The sequence below is a fragment of the Pinus tabuliformis genome, chromosome 1_1, assembly GCF_031772625.1.
Source record: "Pinus tabuliformis cultivar Carrire ecotype Pingquan chromosome 1_1, CPIR1, whole genome shotgun sequence".
In the NCBI taxonomy this organism is placed as follows: domain Eukaryota; kingdom Viridiplantae; phylum Streptophyta; class Pinopsida; order Pinales; family Pinaceae; genus Pinus; species Pinus tabuliformis.
This window is the reverse complement of record NC_142297.1, coordinates 188558350-188567071: the sequence shown is the minus strand read 5'-3', so window position 1 is coordinate 188567071 and position 8722 is coordinate 188558350.

Genomic DNA, 8722 nt, shown 5'->3' with positions numbered 1-8722 from the left:
AGAAAAGTCAAATATTATTGTCTCATAATAATATTTGAACTATAAACTTGATCTTATTCTCTTGGAGCACTTCAGTTTGAGCTACGGATGTGGCCCATGCAGCTGTCAGAAGGAAGTACGATTTTCTTATGATTCAGTTGAGTTTTTGCATGCATGACTTCAATTAGAACTCAAGTGAGTTGAGTTTAGTGGACTGGAGGTGCAGTTGATGGAGTTGTGTTCAGTTTAGCTTTGTTAAACTGGTTGTATTTAGTCTAACTGGCAAATAGACTAGAGATGAGTTGGGTGAATTAGTTATTAATTAATTCACAAGTTATTAACTCACAATACAACTAATGAATACATCATTTAACTCAGTTGCATGTCAGTGCATGTTCAGTTCAGCAGGGACAGGTGTTAGAGGATCAGATTGCTATCAGTTGTGACTATAGTTGTACATCAGATCTTGTACAATCAAGGGATTGAGTATGCCAATGAGTTTGCTCACGTATTTGCGCAGTATTGTAGCTTGTGCTCACGTCCAACATTGTGTGAGTGACTATTTGTGGGTGAAAAACGAGTTTGGTAAGCCATTCTCATCAGTTCTTAAGCAGGTATTGAGCAGCAGAGGCAGGCAAGCAGTGGGATAGATTTGGAGATCAAATCTGAGCTGTATTGTGTGTAACAAAAGGAGCTGGTATTGGATTGCTTGTGATAAGCATTGTACTTTGTAATGTTACATGGTCTCAATCATTAATATACAGATAGTTGGGGTTTTTAGCGAGATGCTTTCCCCGGGTTACATATTGTGTTAATGTGTGAATGCTCTTGATGTTTTATTGTTATTGATGCTGCTATATTGATGATCAACGTAGAGGAGCTTATGTATTGTGTATGCATTCCGAAATAGTACATGATCGGGATAATCTTTGTTGAATATGTGTTAAATTATTCAAAATTTTTACAGATACATATGACCCGAACTGAAAACTTAGTCAAAAAACAACTAAACCTTTAGCCTTGAACAGACACAGAAACTGCAACAGAGAACAACAACCTGATTATGCATATTAAGTTGTGGAAGGAACTTCTTCCACAATTCAACATCCAAAACTAGAGGAATCATCATCGTTTGAGGGATGGCCCTCTTCTCTTGGCAACCCACCTTCAATCAGAACACTCAGACGCACCAGAGTTGGCTTATCCTGGGAGGCAGAACCACTTGAGACTTTGTTCTGCTGGCTATGATATTGAGAGATACCTGGCAACTCTTCCACCCTCGGCTTCATAGTCGCATTTGGAGTTGCCGACACCAAGCCAACTGTGCCTTCACTCAGCTGAATAGTAACCGAAGCAATGAAAGTGTGATTGCTAAGAGTGCAGGGGATTTGAAAGTGGGCTATATGAGCATGAGAATGGAGGGAGTTCCACAGTAAGGCTTGGTTCCCCCGACCTCGACCACGACCTCGCTTGGTGGCTGGATGGCTTTCTATGCCGAAACCTGATGAGAAAGAAGAGGTATCCGAGGAAGAGGAAGATGCCTAGCGAATGGGTCGACCACGGGAGCCTCCCCTTCTGCAGCCCATTCTTTGGCGCAAAATAGGCATGCTGATCAGAACAAAAGGAATAGTGCAAGTAACAAATCTTTGCAGACCAGGAGAGACTGGAAGGGGGAGAGTAATCACGCTCGAAGGAGACCTAAAAAAGCAGGAGGACAAACGACAAATGAAAATGCTGGTAGGACTTTGGAAAACAAGGAGTTCTAGCTGAGACTCTACCCCACGTTCTTGAGCGCAATGGGTCCTTGGATTAACCCAAGAGCAGAGCACTACAGCTATGAGGAGACCAGACATTCGCAGAGGAGGAACAGAGCAGAATTGGAGGAGCGCCATGAAATAAGAGCGAAGATGCCAGTATAGAATGTCGTGCTGCATTAATGCAACAATGAATAAGCTTGCATGGAGATTGAAGTCTAGCAGCGAGTGAGACCAGATGGCATTGAATGTGCTCCACGCGCTATCCCATCCTGCCATCTTCATACCCATAACTGTATTGTTCACCCGCATCCGGGAGGGATAGATATTGTTGCACCAGAAGAGTGCAGTCTTTTTTAAGTTGCTCATCATTAGAACTGCTCAATGGACCAGAGAAGAAAGGGAGTTGCTTATCAGACCCTTGATTTGCCAATCTATCCGCTACCTTGCTGGCTGATCGTCGAACGTGCTGGAAGGTAATGCTGCGAGGAGACTTGATCCATTCTTCAATTTGCTCCAGTCTACTTAGGAGCCACTAGCTAGAAGCGATCTTTCCAGCTGGTGTGCCTGATTGGATCCGAGTAGCTGCCTCAACTAAGATTTGTGAGTCCCCTTCTACCACTAGAGGGAAAAAAATTTCAATTACTGCAATGCGGATGCCCTTCCATAAGCCTTCAAGTTCAGTAGCATTTTTGGTATCTCTTCCTAGCAAGCCATGATATATATGCAGAACCGAGCCCTCAGCATTTCTAAAAATTCCTCCATAACCAGCCGGCCCCAGATTTCCCTTGGTAACATCGTCGAAATTTAGCTTAATAGACTGGGAGGCAGGAGGAGACCAGAATTGGGGGGAATTAGAATGAATGGAGGGATTGAGATTGGCATGAGTGGAGAAAGTGAGGTTTAGATTCCAATTTTCCAGAATGAGGCATTCCTGAGGAGAGGCTGGCAAATCCGAATTTTGCCAGTGTTTTAGAGCAAGAGTTTCTTGAAGGTTCTATTTGAGAAGAAACCAAAGGGAGTCCAGGGGCGAATGGAGATTTTTAAGGATCCTGTTGTTTCTCTCCTTCCAGATGATCTAATAGACGAAGCTTGGAGGAAGGTTCCAAAGGGAATTGAGGACTAGACTTTGGAAGGCATGCTGAGGCCAATTCCTGACTGTATTTGTGATGTCTCCCACTCGTCTGCCCATTCTCTTGTTGCACTGTGAAATTCTCCCCCAGAGTTCTACTGCTAATGGATAGGTATCCAAAAGATGCAAGATGGTCTCTGAATGGAGGTTGCAATTGGGACATCTGGAAGGCCCAATAAAACCTCGCTTTTAAAGATTGTCCTAAGTGAGGATCCGCTGTTTGCTTAAAAGCCACAGGAAAGTAGAGACTTTTGGCCAGATGCTTAGTTGCTAGACCTTATCCCATAATTGGTCCTTAATTATCTGCACTGGATGATAGAGAAGTTGGTATGCTTCCTTGGTGGTGAATGTCCCTTTTGTAGTGTATCCCCATCGAATTTTGTCCCTCTGATCTGGGAACTTAATTTTCCTTAGTTTGAGCTCTTGATCAATCTCTTCAAAGGTTTCCTCTTGCCAGTTGGCTTGCCAGGTATCTGCTAATCTCCATAGTTGAAATCCATGAGGGGATTGTTACTGCCAAAATTGATATGATCATTATGCTGCATGGTAGCCTACCATTTGGGTTTGTGGAAGAGAGAAACTAGTTTGGGAAGCTGCTGCCAAGAGTCTTCCCAAAATCTTGCTGTGGTGCCTAAATGTATTTTTGAAAAACTATGTGATTGAATGAAGGCACTATGCTTTCTGGATGCATTCCAAATTAACGATCCAGGGGTGGTGATGCTTATACGGATGAGCTCCTCCAGGGGACTTCCTGGAGCGTATTTGGCTTGCCAGATACAAGCCCAAGGAGAGTGCAGATTGGAGACCCATTTCCACCATATTCGGGCACCCATGGTGTTATTACTGTGAAGGGGATCCCTTAGACCAAGCCCGCCAGCTGACTTCGGAAGACAAAATTTAGTCCATTTGACGAGTGCCCATTTTTTGTTGAGACCTGAGGAGCCCCATAAGAAATTTCTCTAAAGATTGCGAATTCTCTTAAGAACCCATTTGGGAGCTACCAATATGGAGAATAAATACAAAGGCATGGCTTGGAGAATGGATTTGATAAGAATGAGCCTGCTGGCAATATTGAGAGAGCAGAAGATCTAGGAGGAGAGCCTAGTTTCTAGATTGTCAAGGAGGGTTATCCAAGAGGCATGTTTGATGGCTGAGTCTATCAGGGGAGATCCAAGGTATTTCGATGGAATCACAGCTATAGGATAACCCACGATCCTGGAAATATTCTTCTGAGTGAGAATGGGGGTATGGAAGAAGAAGAGCTGGGATTTGGAGGCGTTGATGGAGGTGCCTGAAGCTTCTGAGAAGAGATTAAGTAGGGCTAGGAGGGCAGAGGCCTCTTGAACTGACGAATGGCCAAAAAGCATAGTGTCATCAACAAACTGTTGGTGAGAGATGGGAGATTGACCATGAAGAGAAATGCCCTTTAACGAGTGAGAAGAGATAGCAGAATGAAGGAGATGACTGAGACCTTCGGCCATGAGTACAAAAAGGAACGGAGAGAGAGGGTCACCTTGACGAATACCCCGGGAAGGTCGAAAAGGTGAGGAAGGAGAGCCATTCAGAAGGATGGAGTAACAAGGGGAGGTGTTACACAGTAATTTGTCACTGCCTTCCTGTCAGTCACCCTGCTGTGCTCAGAATTCACAGTCACTAAGTTCCTGCTTCCTGAACTGGCCCAAAAAACCCATTTTTCCAAAGTTTTGTTCATCAGCGCGTCTGTTCCTAAAATAACCACGATGACTGGCGCCCTGTAGTGTATTCCGTGCGCTGCCAGCGCGGAAGGACATCACTTTTCCGCGCTGGTCGGCAGCGCGCCTTTCCCGTGTACTTCCGCGCTGACATGACTGTCCCAGTTATTGAGACGCGGCGACAGCGCGGCAGTTGCTTAATAATCCGCGCTGATCCAGTTTGGGCGAATTTGTTCAAACAGCTAGCCTTCCAGATAATTCCAGGCTTGGTTGTTAGCTTTGTGAATGTCGACTCCCTTCTATGGCATGTCTGTTCGACCCTTTCCAATAACTTCCCTTGAAGATAAGATCATCCTTCCACCCCTTTAGGAGACTCCTTCTCCTATATAAACTCTCACCATTACCATGAGCAGCTAGTTAGACATAGCTTGGAATAGCTTGGATTGTACAGAGCTTGTAGTGCTCAGATTGCTGCTACTATAGGTTTGGTGTGCTAGGTGTGGAAGTGATTGATTGCTTAGGGAAGGTTGTTTTGTGTTGATTGTCTCATGAGAGAGAGAGTTGTTTGTCTTGGGAGAATCATCCTCAAAGGTGAATGCTTGAGATACATGCTGACTGGCCCCTCCTGAGAAGGATACCGACGTCAGAACATTTGGTATCTATTCGCGGAGATCGCGGAGGATTGTGACCAGCCGAAGCGAAGGAGCGAAGGCAACATCTCTTCGTCAAACGACGGCACAGGAATCCAAGTAGGTGCTCTTTACCTCTTGTTTAATCGTAATTAGGAGCATGCATAGCAGCATTGTGTGATTGTTGCTAGACCCCTGCTGGGCTAGTAGGGATCGCCTCTATCCGTAGAGGGGATTTACCTCTCCAACAATTTGGCGACTCCGCTGGGGATCAGCCTTTTTGTCTCTTGAGTCCACTTTTGTGTTTGACTTTGATTGATCTCTTTTCCGAGTTTTTGGGATTGTCTCTTTGCTTATGAACTTTCTGGGTACTTCTGGGAAGCATTTTAATTGTTAAAAGGCTCTTGCCTTTGGTTTGGGAAGTTTTTGTTTTGGCCTTGCTTGTTTTTGCTCTCAGCGCGTTTTAATTCAGAACAGTCGCGCTGACATCGCGACCCTGTTCCTTTGGTATCCTTTCCATCGCGCATGTACGTCTAACAGTTGCGCTGACCTCGTTTTCAGAGACAGCGCGCTTTATTCGTGTTCTTCCGCACTGACATCGTGCCCCCACTTCTTTGTGATTTGTGTCATCGCGTCTGTGTGGTTTCTTTCTGCGCTGACCTCGTTTTTTTGAGACAGCGCGCTTTATCCCTGTCCTTCCGCGCTGACGTCGCAAAGTTGCTACAGGCCTCTTCCTGTCAGCGCCGAGTTGCTGAAGGCTACCCGCGCTGATCCTGTAAAGTTCATTTTTGACCAAATTGGCCTCCTGAACCTTTTGCTGTGACTATCCCTTCTTCTCTCCACCTGTTTGATGACTTGCTTTTCACTGTTTTGAACTCTGAACTGCTTGATTGCGGAGCTTGGTTCCATAGGGTTCCGTTTTTGTTCAGTTTCCTAGTTTTGCGAATACCTTCCCTTTTGCTTTCGCTGCTTGGTTCGTGTTTTCATCATTACTTTTACAATTGCTGGATTGTGTTGGGTCTCTAATTGACTGGTTGCGACTCTTATCCTTCGGGTGTTCGCTTTTCTCCATTGATTTCGCACTCTAGCCCTAGGACATCTAGAGGCCGTGTGTGTGTCAAGCCTACCGTAGGAATCTTGTTTGCTTGTTTGGCCAGCCGATTTTAGATTTGTTTATGCACTTGTTCAGTGATTGTTGGAGTGTTTTGGTTTGTGTTTCTGAGTGGTTTTTCGCTTCCTCCTTGCTTGCAATCCTTGCTTGTCTTGCCGAGCTTAGATCACATAGCTCGTGCAGAACTTAGTCTTCCTTTGATTTGGAAGCTTTGGTTGAGTGATTCGGGAACTTTGTGTGCTTTCATTAAGTAGTTTGCTTGGTGTTCCAGTTCCTCCAAATTCATTTAGATGCTTTGTGCCATTGAAAGGGGATCAAACTAGTAGCTTTGCTTTACAAAATTGAAAGGGAAAAGAACATTTCGTTGATTTGCATCTTCAAAAGAAAAAGTTTCATTTCCCCGCTTTAGTTGCATTAAGTTGCTTGTTTGTTTATGTTTGTTTTGTTTGGTCAAAATTCTTTGCCCTCTCATAGCTAGAATTCATCGAAAAAAATGAAATTCTTTGGCATGTAGTTTGCATCTAGGTAATTGTGAGAGAACATACGATAGAGCTTGAAATCGAAACTTAATCTCAAGATCAACTGTAAAATGAACCAAATGAATCTAAAAACGCATTGGAACTAAACGCAAATATCTAGAGGTCTAGGTTAGAGACGTGTTCCGGCGTCTTTAAACATAGTCACTGTTGTTTCACATTAGGTTGGGTGATTCCTCCTTCTGTGACTCGGTAGTGGTCTAACACGGACTGTGCTCCCACGTATCGTCACGTATATAGGGAGACCCCACTAGGCTTTTATCCTTTATCCATAGGAAGCCGAGTCTGCCGCCTTGTGAACTGTAACGCACCGAACACAGCATTCGGGAAGATTCACTGCAGTACGGAAAGTCCTCGGCTCTCATACGATTGCTGAGGTGTATAAGCAGTTTTACGGGTTGCTTGGTAAACCTTATACCTAGAGTCTCCAGAGCAGTCACTTTTGATCCTTTTCGGACTCCCTAAATGAAAAGGTGCCTGTGAGCGTCTTGTCACTTCGTGCTCATTAAACATTCGAAGGAGACTGGAGTCATCTTTTCGTCCTTTTCTCGACTCCTGAAACATGAAAAGGTCAAGTTTGGTTCTTATGTCTTAAAATTAATTTGGCCACGATAACATCACCTGTTTTAGATCTTGTGTGCGATATTTTTGAGTAAGGGTTTTATCGTTAGTTTCCTTTAGGTTTGCTAAGGGGTCTGGTCATCCTGGCTGACCCATCAACTCCCGGTCCAAGTGATCAGGGTTCTCCATCCTCTGTTGCTCTAGAGGTACCAGTTGTAAGCGGTACTCTTCCTATTGTTCCGAGTATCCAGCCTATCAACGTACGTGCCCCAGGCGACGAAGATTACATAGAAGATTGGAATCCTATCTGGGAGCCCGATTATACCCCTCGTACCCCTCTTGGTATGTCGTCTCCAGTGTCTTCTTCCCGCATGGATGAGACAGCTTCCAGCACCGGTGAGACGCCCGTGGTCACAGACATCGAGACCCCGATCCCGGCTTCCTCTCCCCTCCCTCCACGATATCAATCAGTGAGGGATAGGTATGCCGCTAGAACGACTTCTACAACTATATGGGATCCTAGTCTTATTGCCTCCACCGGGCCCTTTGTTTCACAGCCCCTTAGTACACCCCTTACGACAGGGCTTAACACGCCCGTTACCTCAGTTCCCACTCAACCTACTGTCTGTATAGCACGTCCAACTCCGGTTGTCAGTGCTGAACCAGTTTCCTCGTCTGCAAACCCTCAAGCTGGTCCCTTTTCTGGTGGCATTCCAGGGTCGGGGCCGTATGATGCTTTTGGGCAACCCATAACGGACCCAGATTACGAAGGTCCCTTCTTTTACTATGATGAAAACGGTGAGTACCTTGAGAACATTTCAGTTCTTCCTCATCGTCCTTTCGAAGAAAACGAGGAACCGTTGAATGTTACGTACGATCCCGCTACTCACACTCTCCATGGGAACCGGGATCCTCCCAGACAACCCATAGGACCACCCAATCAAGGCCAGCCACTCTACGTGCAAACCCCCCAGGGGCAACCACTTTATGGCCCGCCTGACCCAGGACAATCTGGGGGCCCACAGGGTCAACCTTACCAGGGACAACCCATGGGCATTGGAGGTCCGTCATATTCACATCAGAATCAACCTACTGGACAACCAGAGCAACCTTCCATTCAGCAAGGCCAACTCGGTTTCCAGCAAGGATACCCATCTGGACAAACTGGGTCAGTTTACAATCCTCAAAATCAACCAGTGGTCCAACATGGGTATCCTCTTGGGCAGGGTGGACAACCCTATGTACAACAGGGCCAACCTACCGCCCAGTTTGGTCATCTCCCTGGGCAGGGTGGACAACCCTACGTTCAACAGGGCCAACCTACCGCTC